The sequence below is a fragment of the Puma concolor genome, chromosome B2 (genome assembly GCF_028749965.1).
Source record: "Puma concolor isolate L17-30 chromosome B2, mPumCon1.1.hap2, whole genome shotgun sequence".
NCBI classification, from domain to species: domain Eukaryota; kingdom Metazoa; phylum Chordata; class Mammalia; order Carnivora; family Felidae; genus Puma; species Puma concolor.
In genome coordinates this window covers 22091005-22111557 of record NC_141671.1, presented here as the reverse complement: position 1 = coordinate 22111557, position 20553 = coordinate 22091005, and the positions used below count along the sequence as shown (strand labels likewise).

At 47.4% G+C, this 20553-nt stretch overlaps 1 long non-coding RNA gene across 1 annotated transcript in view; it reads right to left on the bottom strand.

The window, feature by feature from the left end:
• The window catches only part of LOC147580787 (uncharacterized), a 50599-nt gene that overhangs the window by 14354 nt on the left and 15692 nt on the right, over positions 1 to 20553 (bottom strand). The window contains exon 2 of the long non-coding RNA XR_015251086.1: positions 11663 to 11858. This is a non-coding gene — a long non-coding RNA (uncharacterized LOC147580787). The remainder of the gene's footprint in view (positions 1 to 11662; positions 11859 to 20553) is intronic.

The window sequence follows — 20553 nt, the reverse complement described above, 5'->3', positions numbered from 1 at the left end:
TTAGAAACTTAATAAAAAACAAGGTAAAAGGCATAAAATAAAATAAAGTAAAATAATAAAAAGTAAATGAAATGCTGATTCTGGGCCTCCACTCTAGAGCTTTGATTCAGGAAGTCTGGGCCTGGGCCCAAGAATCTCCTTTCGAAATAAACCCACATGGCATTCAGTAGAAGGTCATCAGACCCTTTGAAAAAGAGTTACAAATCACTGAAACCCACAGATTATCCAAAAACTTCCATTTTTGGCAATGATCTTAACTCATCCCCTTTCTCCTTCCTTCGTGTTCTAATTTCGTCTATCAACTCTCTCCTTCATCCCTGCCTTCCCTCATACCCATGCACCTCTTCCATCTCCAAATCCTAAACCAGAATTACTAAGATGTAGTGAGAACTCTGAGAGTTATTTTAGCACACCAGAATGTATGCTTTCAGAAGTCTCTATGAAGCACACACACTCTTCCTCAGGTAAGCTCACATACATCTACAGAGCATTTTCCAGGGGCAAGGAAACCAGTGGTGTCTCATTTCCAGGGGCAAGGAAACCAGTGGTGTCTCAATCCTTTCTGTTCTCCAAGACCCTCTTCTGCTTCTCTTGCCTCCATTTACCTTCACCATTTCATGACTGTCCTCGGGAGAATCCCACAATCCCTTATGCTCCTCTTGAGTTATCCAACCCAGACCCAAGCCCCACCCTCATTTTTCTTCACTCCCCCTCCCTTCTCATCTACATGCTTTCCTCTGTGGCCAATCTGATTGCAAAGTTCCAAATGTCTCCTTGCTGTGGCTGACTCCTAAGTCTCTCTCCTGGTCCAAGACCTCTACACCAACCAACCACCCCACACCAGCACCTCCAACCCAACATGCCAAAACTCAATGCACTCCTCACCTGTGTTTCTGACACCCCTGGTTTCCCTGGTTCAAGAACTTGGAGTGATCTTTGACATTCCCTCTTGGCCCCACATTCCATCCTTTACCGATTTTTACTCACTTCTCCTTTCCTGTTTCTCTCTGTGTGTCCCTTTCTTTTACATCATGAGCTTTGTTTTTTGTCTTGACTTCAATCCTAGCCAAGATTCTTTGGTTGCCAGAAAGATATGACCAGTCAACCCGAGGGGATTATTAAAAGGCACAAGAGGATCTCACAGACACAAAAATGGAAGTGCAGCTGGACACGGAGTTAGACTTGGAAGGCTTCGGGGATAAGGTTGTTGCTGCTTCCAGCTCCTTTTTCCCTCTCGGGCCATTTGGTGCTTCTGTGGATTCCTTTCTGTAGACTTGTGCCATTGTCCAGCTTGTCTTTACCTAGATTGTTTATGTCCCCAAATGATTGTCCCAACCCCTCATGTACTCTGGAGACTAAATTCAGGCTCTGTCATTTGGTTCAAACTCTAAAGAGAGGTTTGATGGACCACTAAACCAGCCAGCCAGGAGATTTAACCTCTAGACTTGCCACAAATCCAGCTTTGATTACAGCATCTGAATTAGTCCAGGTAGAATTATGGGTGTTAACACAAGTCTCTAGGTGTGCTCCTTCAGCAGTGTCTATTGATGAGGACCATTCCCAGACAAAGGGGTTGTTTGAAATGTACCCCACAAAATTCTACCACAGTGGTTCCCGGAAGCTGGGTTACAAACTAGTGGCATGTCCCAACCAAGTTTTTACCTGTCTGTTATGAAATTATGAAATGCTAAAAGTAACAATTGTGTGTGGGTTACAAACTAGTGGCATATCCAGAACCAATTTTTTACTGGTCTGTTATGAAATGAGAAAAGTAACGTGTGTGTGTGTGTGTGTGTGTGTGTGTGTGTGCATGCACGTGAGCACATGTTGGGAAGAGGGATCATATATTATATAAGGTTTCAGATGTCCTTTTTGGAAAACACGGTCCTTTACACAGAGATAATGTCCTTTCTGCTTATAGAGGTTGACATGTCTTTGCACTTATGAAACGGTAGTGGCTTAGACGGTTGTTGTGGCTGTTTGTGCCGTTATTTAGAAAAATAAAATGTTGGGATGCCTATCTCAGTCCCTTAAATTTGGGGGTAAACATGGCTGGCTCATGAAATCTGAATGTCTTAGAAACATTAGGGGCGCCTGGGTGGCGCAGTCGGTTGAGCGTCCGACTTCAGCCAGGTCACGATCTCGCGGTCCGTGGGTTCGAGCCCCGCGTCGGGCTCTGGGCTGATGGCTCAGAGCCTGGAGCCTGTTTCCGATTCTGTGTCTCCCTCTCTCTCTGCCCCTCCCCCGTTCATGCTCTGTCTCTCTCTGTCCCAAAAATAAATAAACGTTGAAAAAAAAAAAAAAATTTAAAAAAAAAAAAAAAAAAAAGAAACATTATACTGTGTCTTGACTATTTGAATAGCTTCCTACATGGTGTCTCTGCTTTCAAGATCTCTTTCCCGCCTACCTTGGCCATCACCGTCAAGTTAATCTCCCTAAAATGTTTTTGAATATGTTTCCTTGCTGAAGTCTTCAAGGGCTTTTCAAGGATTATGAAATAAAATAGAAAGTCCTTGACCTCTAGAAACTAGTTCCAACCTGAGTTCCCAGCCCTTTCCCGATGCCCTCATCCACACCTGTCATGTGTTCCAGACAAGGCTCCTTCTTATCTTTCCTACCCCTCCCCTTCCCACTGTCCCACCCTACTTTCCAGCCTACCTCCATGAAGTCCTCTGATACTCTGGGCTAAACTGAATCTTTCCTGACTCTGCATCCCTTTATTAAAATATTTATACATTCTTAGGACACTTGTTACAATCTGTGCCACCATGTGATATTTGTGCATTTCCTATATACCCTACTAATTGTAAACCCTTGAGAACAACTACCAAGCCTATGGAGCAAGTGTGGGGAAGGTGGAGTCACAGCACACAGGATTCAAAGTGTGGCTCTGTTCTGTGTGATTTTAAAAATGCCACTTGACTAGTATGAACCTCCATTCACTCATCTTTAAACTGGAGAGGATACTGCCAACTGCTCAGAGTCATTGTGTGGTAAGTGAGATAACCCATTAAAGTCCCCAGGCTGTAATCATTGATTAATAAAAATGGTGATTTTTTTCTTGCTTGAATACAGTGGACAGTCATAAAAGATTTGTCCAACTGAGAACCTCATGAATGAATACATCAAAAAGGAGGCCTATTTAGGGTCCAACAAGGGATCTCACTATAAAATTAATATTAACCTTTCTATGTGATTCATAATTTGCCTCTGGGGAAGGTTCCAGTAAAAGAGTTAAAAACATTTGAGCAGCACAGCACATGGGAAGAAGTGCCATGCTTTCCAAAGTGACCACCTCAAAGGACAATGCTGAGGTGGAAACATACATCTTGGCATGTTTTTGTTTTTGTTTTTATTTTTTGTTTTTGTTTTTGTTTTTAAATACAGCTCCTCTCCTTTGAGGCCACACCTCATAAATGGACCTGTTTGGTTTTGACCATCTCTCTGTCCTTTGCTCAACCTTGATGGACTGGCTAATGACCACCTAAGTTGCTCAAAATCAGGCAAAAGATTGGGAGATGTGGAAATATCTGGATGAACCATCTACTGCTGAACTTCCTGTTACATAAAAATAAACATCTTCATGAAAGAAGTCACTTTTTATTACTTTGCTGCTAAAGACATCCTAGCTAACACAAACACAAGAAGTGATCTTACCCAGGTCTTTCATACCCAGAAATCAGGCTGAGGGCACAGAAGGTGTTTCAGGATGTCCACAGGGAGAAAGATGAGGGAGAAGAAGAACATCGGTAGTCCTTTGAGCCCTGTAGCTCTGCATCAGCCACTACTCTAAACTTCATACAGGCCTAATCTCCCGTGGACCTCACAGCATCCCTGGGAGACAGGTGGTCTTTCTGAGCCGTTTACAAGCAAGAAAACGAAAGTGCTGAGAAGTTAAGTCAATTGCCCATGTTACACGGTCATCAAGTGGAACGGTGGGATTTTCTCCCAAGCAGGTAGGCTCTAGGGTCCACCTGGTTTATCACTAGTAACAAAAGGTCCCTCCAGATGCCATCACTTGGGGACAATCGGGTCTGAAAGGGCCCACAGTCTTCACTTTGGGGCTCACTCCAGGGGAGATGGTGAACTAGCCTGAAACGCCACAGGCACCTCGTCCACACCTCAAACCCTCCTCACGGCGTCCGTGCTGCACCCCTCTGTGAACCCTGGCTTCCTCCCTGCTCAGCCCCCAGCCCCGCCAAGTTCGTCGCCTCCCACCTCTTCTCCTTTGGGACCCTGGGCTCCCTACTTTCTTTCTCACTGCTGTACACAGTCCTACAGCCTCCTCCTCCTCCTCCCTCAAGCCTGCTCTTGTAGATGCTTGTATCAAGTCCATGTGTTGCCCCATGGACATGCTCTAAAGGTGACACAGGGAGGTTGAGAAGAAAAATCAAAATAACTGACAACAGTTAGAAAAAAAAGTGCAAAACCCCATATCCCTACTCAATAAACAGCCACTAAAATCATGGTAACTGCCTGATTTTAAAAGATGTGTTCAGGGGGCGCCTGAGTGGCTGTCGGTTAAGCGTCCGACTTCAGCCAGGTCACGATCTCGCGGTCCTTGAGTTCGAGCCCCACGTCGGGCTCTGGGCTGATGGCTCAGAGCCTGGAGCCTGTTTCCGATTCTGTGTCTCCCTCTCTCTCTGCCCCTCCCCCGTTCATGCTCTGTCTCTCTCTGTCCCAAAAATAAATAAACGTTGAAAAAAAAAATAAAAAATAGTAATAATAAAATAAAAGGTGTGTTCAATTCCATACATTTAAAGTTCACATACATTATCGCTAAGATGTATTTAACACACTGTCTTTAATTAGAAAACTAAAACCTCACAAACACAGTAGCAATAGATTTAGAGGATTCCATTCTGAATATGGTCAAGGTAACAGAAGGTGCACTTTCCTACTTGACAAAGCACATCTCCGGGACATGGGTCACAGGATGACGTCTCTTTGCTTCCATGACAATAAGCACTGATTAGGTTTCTGGTGTGTGCTGAGGCCCCAGGGAAACCAGCTGACGTGGTGCTTGGTAAGATGATGAGAGATTTCTCTTGCAGAGTTCCCCCTCTCCCCAAAAGGTGACACAGCACTTCGTAAACAATTATTACCACTGAGTGGAGGCACTGGGAAGTGGGTTGACACTTAGTGGCAGCAACCCACTGGACTCGGAGCTTCTGCTACTCAGCTGTTTCTCGGACATCCTTCTTGTCTGTCTCTGTGGGTAAACCACTCTCCCTCCACACTACGCACAAAGAATGCCTCCTTGAGCCCCCAGGACACAGCCACTCCTCACTGTATCTTGTAGCCACCTGGCTCACTGTGTGATCCTTCATTCTCAACTTCACAAGGAAGACCATTCGCTTTATTCATCCTTGGGATCCTCACCCTCTCCTTCAAAACTCAACATTGCAGCTGGCCAAAGAAGCTACTGGAAGTCCGATGAACTAATGAGGCATGGAGGGATGGTAGAGTGTTCCGCACTGGTGAGAACTTTTTGTCCACTCAAGGACTTTGCTCACAGATGGTCTGTGTTCTCATCCTCACCTCTCCCTCCCCATTTGACTGTAAAGGAACATAGAGATGGAACAAGTCTCATCAATGATACAACATTCTTCCTTGGGTATTCCTTTCCTGCTGGGTAAAGCATTTCAAAAACTGACTTCTTGGCTTTTATGTGACCGGAAAATTTTGCAAGAACCAACTGTGGTTCTAAGGAAAGATTTCACTAAGCAAAGTGGAAGTCCTCCCATGGCTGCCTGCAGACTGCCAGCAACTTCCCCTATGGCACCTCAGGAGAAGAGGAGGAACCCTAGCTGAGCACCAGGACGCTGACCTGCTATGCATCTTGCCCCACCCAGGGGAGAAATGTGTAAGAAGAAGGTCTGGGCCAAGAGCCCCAAGGCTTAGAGAGAGAGAGAGCTGCCAGAGGGCCTACCTTCACAGTTGCTGTTTCCCCTGCTTAGATGCCCTCCCCAGTTTCTTCACCCCCCATACATTCAGTTCACTCCCTAAGGGAAAACTCTGTGCCAAATGTCACCTCCTCCAGAAAGTCTTCCAGGCATCCTTCCAGCCTGAATCAACCACCCTTTCCATCACTTTCCCCAGAAGCCTTTGTTTATAGCCGTATTATACTCTGTATTTTGTTCTATTTGTTATCATTTTAGGTTTTTCTGTTGGACAGCAAACCTTTCGGGTCATTGATTGTTATCTTAATCATTTCCTTCCCTCTGTGTACCTTTTTCCTCTCCAATCTTTCTCTCTGCCTTTCTCTGCCTCTCCATCTGTCTGTCTCTGTCTCCCTGTCTCTGTCTCTCCCTCTCTCTCTCTGTCTCTGTCTCTCTCTCTCTCTCACACACACACACACACAGAGCATTGCTTGTCCCCAGAACTTTTTGAAAGAGCCTTTTGAGCAGCCCAGAGAATCTCTTCTCCACTTCCACAGGGAGGTGTGACTAATTCCCTCCAGTGCTTAAAGGGGAGAAGCGAGTTTCCAATTCTATCTGAAACATAAATACTGAGCTTAAGCCACACCAGTTCTGACCCCTTTTATGGCACAGGAAAATATTCCTCCTCTCTGGGACAGCTGCATTTTCCAAGTCACCTTTGAAAATAACACTCACATTCTAAAAAATTAGAGTAGCACTTTTTATTTTTATGTTTATTTTTGTAACTCACTTTATGACCATATTATTTGCTCACAATAATGGGACTCAGCGCCGTAATAGTGAAAACCAGAAAAGCCTTAGAGAAATATTATCCACCCCTGCCAATTTACAACTGTGGAAATCGAGGCCATGAGAGATAAGGTGACCTGCCCATGGTCACTCAGCCAGCTGGTGGCAGGGCCAGGACTTGGGCCAGGCCCCTGACCCCACAGAGTGCTCTGCTCTCTGATTGGGAGTTCAATGGACAGTGGGTTTTGTTTGGGGTTCTATTTTTTTTTTAATTTTTTAAATATCTTTATTTATTTTTGAAGGGGGGGGAGGGCAGAGAGAGGGGAGACACAGAATCTGAAGCAGGCTCCAGGCTCTGAAGCTGTCAGCACAGAGTCCAACACCCGTTGGAACTCAAGAACCAGGGGATCATGACCTAAGCCGAAGTGGGATGATTAACCAACTGAGCCTGGGTTTCCATTTTAAAAGCAGAATTGACCATGTCAAATTTTACAGCACTCTCAGGCCTCAAGATTCAACTACTGGAATAGAGACAAGAGACTGGAAGGGAGGCACCACTTCCCTGCCTAAGCGGCAGAGCGCGGGCCCTGGGGCTTGGCTAGAAGCTGGGGCCTGCCACAGCATGCTCCGGGCTGCCTGTCCCCCACCCTGATCCCGCAGCGCCCTGCTGCCAGCAGCCCCGTCCTGCAGTTTGGACAGCTGGGCTGCGCTCAGTTACATGTGGGAATTCCCTGATCTCCGGGACGACAAAAGGGAAAGGGGGGATTGGATGCCCCTCTCCTCGCTCTGCAGAACAGCCCTGCTCCTCCCGACCCAGGACCTGCCGAGGGGTAGCGAAGAAAAAAAAAAGAAAAAGAAGAATATAAACTGGACAAAAGGCGTTAGTGTGTGGTTGAAGTTTGGGGCTGGGGAGAGGGGGCGCCAAGAGCCCAGGCTCCAGGGAGGAAAGGGGAAAAGGTTAGGGAAGGACCTAGAAAGAAGCGCCACCACGGATCAGGGAACCACGGGGGCTGAGGAGAGCTGAATCTGGGCATGAATGAAGGACTAACCAAGTAGTGACAAGGCCCCGGCTGCCTTCCCCTCCCTTCAGTCTGGAGCGACGCCTGCTTCACTTCATCCAGCCGAAAACTCCGCAGCCTGGGGGTGGGAAGGCGGAGCGAGTGGAGGGAGGGGACGGGCTCAGGTGGGCAGCTGCGCATGCGCAGACAGAGCTGCCGGCGCAAAGCCAGTGCCAACGTCTCAGAGCCCTTCTGGCCACCTCACTTCTCATCACCCCCTTACTCCCGGCTGGCCACCTCTTCTCCGAAGCAGACTGACTCAGTGCAGCCTAATCCTCCAACTCCCACCTGACATGCTTCTCCCAAAACACACCTGGGAGAGCGATGACCTCACTACCTCTTTTCACCGAAATCCCTCCCTTCTGTAACCACGTCTGTAACCACGTCTGCGTCTGTGCTCAGACCAGCCCCTGTAGACTCGTGGCTCAGTTCCGCCTATGCCTGCAGGGGGAATTGCAGAAACTCACCACCTCCAACCTTTCCCACCCGGAGTCACTGTTTAATCCACATGGATGCTGGGCCCCTTCACTGCCACCTCTCCCCGAGAGCATGTCACCCTGACAGCTCCTGGAATCAATACAGCACCCACACCAAGAGGCTGCTGGGGTTCCTCAGGGTTACCAGAAGCTTGTGACAGAGTGGTCATCACCGCCTGCATGCTCAAGATGTCCTCTTAATCCTTAGCTATGACCGTGTTCTTTGTTGGGGGGAAAAAAAGTCAAAAGATATTATTCTTCAATATAAACTTTTTTTCTTTAATTTATTTTTAAGTTTATTGTTTTGTTTTGAGAGACAGAACACAAGCAGGGGAGGGGCATAGAGAGGGAGAGACGGAATCCCAAGCAGGCTCCGCACCATCAGCGCAGAGCCCAATGCAGGGCTCAAACTCACCAACCATGAGATCATGACCTGAACTGAGATCAAGAGTCAGACAATTAACCGACTGTGCCACCCAGGTGCCCTTCTTCAATATAAAATTTAAAGGGAAAAGATTTGAGGGAATACCAAGGGACGGTGATGGGGTGGGAGGGGAAGGAGGTGGAAATGAGGTTATGGGGGAAGTTTTAGCCAAGGTGCTATTCAGAGAGGGAAGTGGAGAAGGGCCTGCTTGGAGACAGCCGTTCTGAGGCTATAGAGTGGCACCTGGAAAACCAGGCCAGCCCTGGGGATGGGGGGCTGCCTCCCACAGCATCAGTGCAGGGATCCCCTTGGGAACTGAAGGGCGAGGCGAGGCTTGCCCTGAAGGTGAGTGTGGTGGCTGACAATGGAGACCATTGTGCACCAGGCCTGATGCTTTCACACTTTCTCATGTCCAGCACAGCACCCACCCACCTGGCTCCTGGGACTGTGGCAAACATCGATACACAAAAAAGAAACCGCAAACCCCCATGGTCTCTCCACTGAGACTGCAGATGCCCCATGGTCCGGCCAGGATGCACAAACATCCTTCATTGGAATGTAGCTCAGAGGAAGCACGTACTGGGCATTGCTGGTGTTAAATTAGCACGCAAGTGCTGGTCCTCATACAGGAGGCAAAGCGAGCTGCTCTGGTCCCAGGAACTGGGGCAGAGGGGGCTGGGAAGAACAGTGACTCAGGATATGCCAGGGCCTTTCACTACAACCTGATCAGGTCTAAGTAATACCCTCATTTTACAGACAGGGAAACTGAGGCTCTGAGAGCCTCATGCCAACCTTGCACAGTACCTGGGGCAGCTGAGATTTGAACCCCTTCTCTTTGCATCACCCGTGCTGCCCTCCAGAGGGCTCAGCAGGCAGCTTCTAGAACTGTGTGGGAAGAAGGTGGGAAGGAAGGCCAGAGCCACCTCTGGTTCACAGCTCCTTCACTATTCCCACCCGGACTCGGGCAAGGGAAACGAAGAGAGTGCAGAATCTTTTCCTGGTGCCCAACACACCCAGGACACGCCCAGGACATGTCCCAAGGTTGCGTGGAGGCTTCTCTGGTGACAGCATCGAGGCCAAGGCCAGAACCAAGTGTCTCACAGTGCTGAGACACACAGTGGAGCCAGGCTCCTCCTTCAGGGCAGGAGAAAATGCAGCAAGATGACGCACAAGGCTGGGCTGTCTGAGGAAACTGGGTGGTTTCAGTTCACACAGGTTTGGGGAGGCACCAACTAGTTTCAGTTCAGGACCAGCCAGGTGGGGAGGGAGCCTCCCTCCATAGTCTGGCTCAGTCCCGATGCACGATGCACAATGCGAATGCGCGTAGGAGAGGCCAAACCAGCCCATCCTGATCAAATGTCTCTGAAGGGTCTGTTCTCCTAGGAGACCAAGTGCCCCCTGGCAGAGGGGGAGGGGAGGCTCTTGGTTTGACCTTTAATGTCCTGCAAACTGGATCCTTTTGTGTCTCCCTGGAAGCCTCTCAGACAAAAGAAGGGCCATTTCAGAGTGCAGGGGAGCCACAGAAGGTCCCGAGGTTGATGCCAGACTGACGGAGTAAATCTGGAGCACGCGAACCTAGAAGGAACTCATCTGATTTCCTATCTAAGAATGTGGGAGGAGAAGGAGGCAGACTAAGCATGGAGTATCTAGCTGGCCAGGTTTTTGTTTTAATTTTTTTTTTTGACATTTATTTATTTTTGAGAGACAGAGAGAGACAGAGTGTAAGTCGGGGAAGGACAGAAAGAGAATGAGACACAGAATCCGAAGCAGGCTAGCTGGCCAGGTTTCTAGGACAAGGGGCAGGGGATGATGAGGTGCAGGCCAAGGTCAGCATGAGGTGTGTGCAGCCCTGGCTGGATGGACGTCCTGCTGTCAACAGGAACCCACCTTCTTGCTCATCTTCGTCTGCTGCTATTAAAGAGCCTGTGGTATCCATAGAAACTAAAAGAGCCCAGTCTGAGGGGTGGGGATCCTCCTGCCCCTCTTTCTCTTTCTCTGTTCACCCTCTCATCTCTCCCATTGCCCTGCTCCCCCCTTTTTCCTTCCTCCACATCTCTGTGTTCCCCTGGAATGCTCCCCACCTGCATTCACCTATCCCTACCTCTCTCACATCCCAGCTCATGTCTGTTTAAAATGAGGACCCACTTCGGGGACACTCTGCTGTGCTAACTCAGGGCCTCTCAACCTTGGCCGCTGTGGCACAAACTGCCAATTGGCCCTAGTAGTCTGTTCTTTTAGCTAATTTTTAAAAAACTTTTTCACGTATATTTATTTTCCAGAGACAGAGAGAGACTGAATGCGAGTGGGGGAGGGGCAGAGAGAGAGAGGGAGACACAGAATCAGAAGCAGGCTCCAGGCTCTGAGCTGTCAGCACAGAGCCCAACACAGGGCTCAAACCCATGAACCATGAGGTCATGACCTAAGCCAAAGTCGGACTCATAACCGACTGAGCCACCCAGGGGGCCCCTCTTTTAGCCAGTTTTTAAATGGTCATAAGACCACCAAGAATAAAGATGACACTTTGTATCTATGTGTGCTGCTAGCACTGAGTTCTGGCTGAAGGGAGGTCAGCAAGGGTGTCATGTGCGAAGTTTCCTTTCATCTTCCTTGTTAGGTATAGGGACACGATGGCTGGAACTCATGCAGACATTTGGGCCTGTGGAATACATCACAGCCAGTTTATGTATCTTCCGGATCTGCTCAAACAAACTTTCTCTGCTGGACACCACTAATAATCCTCTGAGAGGATCACCTGACCTCAACCACATTCTTGTAAGTCGGAGAAGGTTTGGATTTTCTAAAGGGAGGCCAGTTGAATTCCATGCCATCTTGTGGCAGAGGTGAGGGTGCCGTGACATTTCACCTGCTTGGCGGGGCGGGGCCCATTGTTGTGGATGTTCCCGATTCCTCATGTTGCCTGCAGGTATAGCCCAGCAGCACATTACTTCATGCCTCCCGTCACATCCCTTTCACCTCCTGCCCCAAGGCTTCCCTGTTGCTGCTGAGGAGCAAGACACCAGAGGACCTGCTTACCTGAGCAGGGACACTGTCCTCCAGGCCAGGCCCTATTGTGCCCTGGATGAGATGGGCAGGTAGAGAGCCCCACTGACTCCTAGTCACTCACTGGGCTCTACATGCCTGGTTCTGCCGCTGTTTGGAGATCTGGCTTTCCCTTGAAGGAGATGCCAGACAGTAGCACCTCGAAGTCCAGGGACCCTGCGAAAGTCAACTTTGACCAAAGGGAGAGAGGACCAGTCAGACAAATTCTTCTCCCTTCCTCCTCCCACATTTCCTGATCCAAGCCCCGATCGACCTTTCTGGAAACATCCCACAAGACCCAACAGTTGGCTGCATTTGCCAAAAGCTGTGATGAACTTAGTGATGCAGTCCTTTGTAGTTCACCCTGTCCACCTCTGCCTCACTCTCCTTCCCCCTCCATCTTGCTTCCTGGGGCTGTACTCTCCAATAAAGTGTGAGTGCCTTTGCTTTTGCCTCAAGCTCTGGTTTCTGGGGAACCTGGGCTAAACTAGGGAGACACATGGGGGATGGTAAAGAAGCAACGTGGAGGGATCCAAAGCCCTGAGGATTGTGAGACCGTCATCCCCATCCTGGCTGCACACTCTCAGTTTTTATCTGACAAACAAAGATCTACCGTATTTAAGCTACAACTATTTTGGTGTTTTTTTGTGTTTTTTTTGTGTTTTTTTTTTTTTTTTTTTTTTTGGTCACTTGCGACCTTCCCCTAATAAATGCAGCTGCTCGCGACAACCACTTCTGAGTTCCAATTCCCTGGAGTGGTGCATAGCCCATCATTAAAATATTTGTGTCCTTCTCTCTTCATATTTCACTATCACTGGCGTTGACTTATTTTGATCCACACAGCACTCCTATGAGGCAAATGGAACAGGTATAATTATTCCTTTCCATTCGCCACCTTTCCCACCCAACTCCCTCTTAAAAGGATAAGGAAATAAGGAAATGGTACCTCTTAGAAGTATATGATTTGCCTAATGGTGAGAACTAGTAAGAGAAAATCTGGCTTGCAGGCCATTAAACCAGACTGCACCACCATTTCATCCCTACCCTTCAGAGGTCACACAGCCGGGGAGTCGGCAAATCTCCTGTTCTCCTTCCAGGCACACCATGGATTGCTTTTCCTTCCCTCTTGAAGTTAGAAGTGGCCTCGTGTCTGACTGAGGCCAAAGCAATGCCTGCAGAGGTGGTCTGTATGCAGAAAGAAGCTCTAGAAAGCAGCGATGATTCACCAGGCATTTTTTTTTTTTTAATGTTTATTTATTTTTGAGAGAGAGGGAGACACAGCATGAGCGGGGGAGGGGCAGAGAGACAGGGAGACACAGACTCCGAAGCAGGCCCCAGGCTCTGAGCTGTCAGCACAGAGGCTGACACGGGGCTCGAACTCACAAACCACTTGCTCATGACCTGAGTCAAAGTCTGACTCTTAAGTGACTGAGCCACCCAGGTGCATTGTTTTTACATCTGGCCTGGGGACCAGTAGACCCAGGGAAGGTGCTTACTCTGAAGGCCCAGGTATGGAGCAGGGCCCCAGCCTGCTCACAATGGACATGTAATGAGAAAGAGAAATAAACCTTTCAGATTTTAAGCCACTGAGATTGGGGGATGCTTGTTCACTGCACCATAACCCAGCCCAACCTGACTAATACACACATTAAAGGGGCAGGTCGCATCCAGAGATTTGGGCTCATTTGGATTTGTTTTCAGAGGGGACAAATCAAAGCCAGTATTATTAAAATGTCAAAGATCTTCTCAAATTCTGACAACTCTGAGATCCTCAGGAGGTTGTGTCTGTTAGTTGAAGCATTTGCAGAGAGAGTTCTGGAAAACCCTGGAGATGAAAGCCAAGGACGTGCTTCCATCTCAGCGCTGACAAGCCTGCACCACACAGAGCCATTTCCGGGTTTCTACCGTCAAATGCAACGGCTTCCCTGCCGTAACCGATGGTCGGGTTAGACCTTCTGATTGCCCAGAATGGGTTTTTAAAAACTGTTTTTGTACCTTGCGAGGAATTTATAGTTTTATCCTTGAGAAGAGACAAGTGGCCCAACAAGGGCAGTGAATATGTCTCGTGTTCTCCAATTCCATGAAGAAGCCCTCCCCTCGGAACCCCATCAGCTCCCGGGCCATTCTGCCCCCTGGGTGGAGAGAGCTGGAAAAGGGAGAAATGGATCCATTCCTCCTTAATTTTTTTTTAATGTTTATTTATTATTGAGAGACAGGGAGAGATAGAACATGAGCAGGGGAGGGACAGAGAGAGGGGGAGACACAGAATCTAAAGCAGGCTCCAGGCTCTGAGCTGTCAGCACAGAGCCTGATGTGGGGCTCAAACTTACAAACCGTTAGATCATGACCTGAGCCGAAGTCAGACACTTAACCGACTGAGCCACCCAGGCACCCCTTAGATCCATTCCTCCTTAAAACCCCTCAACCTATCTGGAACCAGCACAACTCCCAGAAAAAGGGTCCACAGATTCCCTTTCCAGTGACTATGGACGTATCTGAGGATGAGAAGAGAGAATCTGCCTCCATGGGGAGCCAAGCAGCCCCAGCACAAGCCCGCCCTTTCTTGTAAAGCCACGCCAACATCAGGGTTGCATTTCCTATCCAAACTCTTGGCCCAGGACTATTTAACACTTTGAGAAGGACGTGGAATCATCACTCAAAACAGTAAGATGCCAGCTTCTTTTGAGCGCGTGATCTTTGTGAAAGCTTTGTGCGCAGCAGCTCTATTTGGAGCTGACACTGGCCCAGCCCAGAGCCCCTGGGGCAGGTGTCTTCCTGCCCAGCCCCTGTGCGTCACTTTCTCATTGTCTGCACACCTTCTCCTGTCTCTCTCTGCAGCCCCTGAGGGCTCCTGCAAGCCCTCCTCCACGCAGCAGCTTCCAGTCACTTAGCTCCATCCTGGCCACAAAATCTCTACCACTTAATTACATAATATAACGTGTGATGTTTCATTGTCCCACCTTATGGTAAATCACATGGGACAAGAATCAAGCCTTGTTTCCTCTTATTTCCATGCTCTCCTCCTCACAAAGATTTTGCTGGGGTCCTGATAGTTATTCACCAAGTACTCTTTCTGCTTCGTTTCCCGTGGAGGTTGAACCCAAGGCTGTTTTCTAATCTTAATTTTTTAGAATAGATGTCAAGGGTCAAAGCACCAACAACCTACTCTTCGCAAAATAATTTTTCTGGGTATTGTTTGCTGCCAAACACCAGTTCACCAAAAGACTCTAAACCTATTTCTTTGGGGGGGGGGGAGGGGATGAAATGACCCACATGCCTCTGAGTCCTTGGCACTGAAAGTGTTTTGCAAGCTTATCTGAGTGTCCAAGGAAAATTAAAAGATCTTTCCAAGACTAAAAACATCAAAACTGACCAAAATTCAGAAAATCTCTGAAAGAAAAGCCCACACACAGTTCCACTACCTCTGTCCTGAGCCACTGTCATCTGTCATCTCTCAGATGGAGGATTCTGAGTTTGTGTCCTGCCTGACAAGGTTACTCCCCATTTTCTACCTGGGATAGTTGGCTGGTATGATGTGTTTGCTCTACAATACAAATTTCACTGGGGAAGACCCCTCCTGAAAAATCTGTTGATGGTATCCAAATTCCTTAGCATATCATATAAGACCCTCACCACTTGCTCCAACCCCAACTCCCACCTTCCCCTCCCCAGGGACCAAGATTTATTATAGGACTTTGGCAAATGTCCTGGGCTCTCTGACCTGGGGTCCTTATACTTCACACTTTACTCAGCTGGAATGCACTCGCATGCCCTCTTTTCTTACACTCCATCTCCATTTAGAAATCAGCTGCCTCCCTTGAGCCTCTAGAGCTTCCAAGACAGAGTTCAGAGCACCCACCTCCTCCCAGGTTATCACACTGACCAGGGAAGCCTGCTTCCTCACCAATGGCTCTCCTTACACAAAGGGCTGGACACAGTAGAGGGACAACCTCTAGCCCATATGCAACCAAGTGGGCACATCCAGTCTCCTGTGCCACTTTCACTCTTGTCTCCTTCTTTGGGGAAAAGGAGTATGGGGGGGAAGAAGAGCAGTCGGCTCAAAAGTAAAGGTAATTTTCAGTAAGGTAAAAAAAAAAAAAAAAACACAATACAAGAAACAGTAAGAAAGAGAAAATAATATCACCAAATACATTAGGTGGACTTACGTCAATGCACAGTTGAGTTATCTAACTGGGCTGAGCCATAAAGAGTGTTTGAAAAAGAGATAGATATGATTTCAGTAGTTCCAGGAATTCTGGGCATTAGAGGAAAATGGGACATGTCAACTCCTGCCCCTCAGTTCAGGGCAGGAGGGTGGACTGTCTTGGTCTGCAGACCATCAGGGCAGCTGGAAGGCCACTGACAACTCTTCTACTCTTGGGTTGCCTGTTAGTCTCAGACTCTCATACCCTATTTGAAAAACTATTGCCTCCAGATTTTATTTATTTTTATTTTAACTACATTAATCATTTGTTGAATTATGTTCTACATCAGACCAGACCAGTGCTTTCTTGTGTGTGAGGTACAGTGGATCATGGAGACTCATGTGCATTTCGTGGGGGAATACCAAGGATATGCCTTTTTTTTTTTATTTATATATGAAATTTATTGTCAAATTGGTTTCCATACAACACCCAGTGCTCATCCCAAAAGGTGTCCTCCTCAGTACCCATCACCCACCCTCTCCTCCCTCCCACCCCCCATCAACCCTTAGTTTGTTCTCAGTTCTCAACAGTCTCTTATGCTTTGGCTCTCTCCCACTCTAACCTCTTTTTTTTTTTTCCTTCCCCTCCCCCATGGGTTCCTATTAAGTTTCTCAGGATCCACATAAGAGTGAAACCATATGGTATCTGTCTTTCTCTGTATGGCTTATTTCACTTAGCATCACACTCTCCAGTTCCATCCACGTTGCTACAAAAGGCCATATTTCATTTTTTCTCATTGCCACGTAGTATTCCATTGTGTATATAAAGCACAATTTCTTTATCCATTCATCAGTTGATGGACATTTAGGCTCTTTCCATAATTTGGCTATTGTTGAGAGTGCTGCTATGAACATTGGGGTACAAGTGCCCCTATGCACCAGTACTCCTGTGTCCCTTGGATAAATTCCTAGCAGTGCTATTGCTGGGTCATAGGGTAGGTCTATTTTTAATTTTCTGAGGAACCTCCACACTGCTTTCCAGAGCGGCTGCACCAATTTGCATTCCCACCAACAGTGCAAGAGGGTTCCCATTTCTCCACAAGGGATATGCCTTTTTAAAAAATGTTTATTTATTTTTGAGAAACAGAGAGAGTGAGAGTGGGGAGGAGTAGAGAGAGGGGGACAGAGGATCCAAAGAAGGCTCTGCACGGACAGCAGCAAGCCCAACAGGGGGCTGAAACCCATGAACTATGAGATCATGACCTGAGCCAAAGTGGGAAGCTCAACCAGCTGAGCCACCCAGATGCCCCAACAAGGATATGCCTTTTAATGAAAAAGTGGATGAAAGCTTAGTGTGCCCCATATTGAAGGCCTCCTCACACCACCTAGAAATTGCCTGGCCCATCAGCTACACCAACCAGTAGGCTCATGAGGACAGTAAGTGTGTTCATATAGCTCCCTGTGTTTCCAGATTCATACTGGGGGTTCATACTAGTCTACTATGTTGAATCATACATACTAGATGCTCACAGTAACATCTATTTAGAGTTGAAATTTTTGTTGGTTGAATGAGATAGTTAATTACAAAAGGATGAGTAAATCAATGGAGGAATAAAGTCAAGGAGAGATAAAGAATTGAAATCCAAATTATAAGCCAAGAGGAGGCTTTGAAGTGTGATGGAGGTTCTGTTAACATTGTGGAAGGTAAGAAACGCTGCTGTGAGCCTGGCTGGAAACAGGTACTTGGGTGACAGTGTAAATAAAAAGTATTTAATTGCATCAAATGTCACAAGGACAATAAAAAAATCAGAGATAAATACAGCAGACCTGCTCTACCCCATTAAATTATTAGCATCAGAAATAAGCACAAAAACAAGACATTCCTCACCCAAACTGTCTTGCTCCATAGCTACTAACCATTTGGTAATCATCAAGGTGTCAAGACAAAAATTTTCCATCTAGTCCTCAAAACCTGCAGGATCAGAAACCACTCCAGGTGTTTCAAACAGAAGGAATTTAATATAGGGAGTGATCAACAAAATATTGGAAGAGCTGAGAAAATGAGGAGAAAAGGTAAAGTTATCCAGAGATAAATAACATTAGGAATCTGCTACCAAGTCTAGGGCTGAAGTCAAAGATTAAAAGTAGGATCACCAGAGCCCACAGGGCTGCCCCCAGTAGCTGCTGGAGTGCCTGCCTCTCACCACCCACCACTGCAGCAGGCCAGGACCCCACACTCAGCTGATGTAGTGGGAGCTCAGACCCCAAGCTCTCCTCCTGAGGCTGCCACAGTTGTTGAAAGTGCACTGCCTGGGCAGGAACCAAAAAGCCCCAATTTTGCTGCCACTGCCACTTCCAGAGGCAACAAGACAAAAATCTTGTCTCCTTCCAATCACAGGACAGCACTTGCCATGCAGACACTGACAGGACCCGAAATGACAAGAGAATCTGGACAATGTAATTTGCAAACTTCAGCTTCTGCACTACAGAAGGGAGCACAAAGGGGTAGGAACAGAGAGAAGTGGGACAGGTCCTGGGCACAACCATAGTGTGGGGGTCTCCAGGTTCTGTGCAACAGATGAGAATGTGTGTGCACACATGTGTACACCAGTATAGGTAAAGGTGAGTGCACACACACACACACACACATACACACACACACCTGTGTCTGAGAGGCAAGGGATTATTATTAAATTTACATGCTCCTGGTTCAGTCTAGACATGTCTCAAAACAACTGCTTCAGTTATGTCGTTGGGCTAAATAATAGCATCCTAACCACCCAGGGAGATGTGTTGCCTCAGTCTGGAAATCACTACTCATTAACCCAACTCCCATGGGCCAGCTGGTCCTTTCTGGGCCTTCCAATAGCTCAAGTGGAGGAAGCATGAGGGTTCCCTATGCTCACGAGGAGTGAACACACAATTCGTCACTCCCAGTTCCCAGAGCACTTTTACTATTAAAAACAAGTTATCCCCTGAATACCATTCAGGGGATACCATTATCCCCTGAATAATGGTATATTCAAGGGAATATACCCCTGCACAAGCAGGGAAGGGACAGAAAGAGAGGGGAACAGAGGATCCAAAGTGAAGCAGGCTTTGGGCTAACAGCAGTGTGATCCCAAAGTGGGACTGGAACTTTCAACCATGAGATCATGACCTGAGTGGAAGTCAGATGCTTAACCCACTGAGTCACCCAGGCACCCCTCCTCCCAGTACACCTTTGAACCTGAAAACATCCAAGAGAAATTTCTCCTCTGGAGACTTTAAATTAAGATACATTTTGGGGCACCTGGGTGGCTCAGTTGGTTAAGTGGCCGACTTCTGCTCAGGTCATGATCTCGCGGTCCGTGAGTTCGAGCCCTGCGTCAGGCTCTGTGCTGACAGCTCAGAGCCTGGAGCCTGTTTCAGATTCTGTGTCTCCCTCTCTCTGACCCTCCCCCATTCATGCTCTGTCTCTCTCTGTCTCAAAAATAAACATTAAAAAAATCATTAAATTAAGAAACATTTTGAAATAATAAGAACTTTTAAGTAATATGAATAAAAAATATTATTTTTATAAATATTTTTAAAATCCCTCCCTAGAAATCTTTCTAATGACAAGGATGAGGGCACTACATGGTCTCCTGAGGATTTTTATTGTGCTTTCTTGGTTTGGTTTGGACTGGGGTTTTGGGAGGGGGCTCTCTGGTTTCCTTTTTTTTTTTTTTTTTTTTCTTATTTTGAAATAATTCCACATTACAGAAAAGTTGTAAGAGTAGTACAAAGAACTACCGTATCCCCTTCACCCAGATTACCCCATTTTCCCCCTCTCTCTCTTTCTCTTTCTCCCTTCCTCCCTCTCTCCTCCCCCCGCCCCATCTCCATTGGTTCCCCTTCTGAACTATTTGGAAGCAAGCTGTAAACCTGATGCCCCATCCCTCCTACATACTCCCGTGTGTATTTCCCAAAAGCAAAGACACTCTCCTGCATAACCACAGTACAGTCATTTACAGCAGGAAATGGACTTTGATAATGGTACTGGCTTCCAAACCAGAAACCCCATTCAGTTTCCACCACTGGTCCCCACCATGTTACCTTTCCCTTTCTGGTTCACAACCCAATCCAAGATCATGCCTTGTATATAGACTCCATCAATACAGAAACCACACAGCCTTTTTTTTTTTTCTTTTTTTGCCTCTCCTGTCCCCTACAATCTCAAGAGCATGACCTTTCATTCTTTAGTTGAGCCCCAGCAGGGTCAGCCCAATCTTTCCTCCCCAGCCAGCCTCGGAAGTGACACCAGCTGTCCTGGAGCACCTCTGGGGCACCCTGGGCCCACATGTCCCACCTGCGGTATTGCGCTCTTGGTCTGCTGGCCAGCTGGGTGGCTGGGTTTTTCCCTCATAAAATCAGTCCCTGCTTTCAGTCAGTAAGTAGCCAATAGAGTTTTGTGGGGAGACCCTCCCAGACAGTGCTTTGCTTTCCAATCACAAGGCACTGGTGCCTTTCTCCCCGTGTTCGGTTCACACCCCCGGAAGATTCCTTTTAAACTCTCGCAGCCCAGGCGTGTCTGGGTGGCTCAGTAGGTTGAGCATTCAACTCTTGATTTCAGCTCAGGTCATGATCCCAGGGTTATGGGATTGAGCCCAGCCTTGGGCTTTGCATTGAGCATGGAACCTTCTTAAGATTCTCTCTCTCCCTCTGCCCCGCTGGCCCTGCAAATAAAAAAAATAAAATAAACTTTAAAAAAAACCTCTCC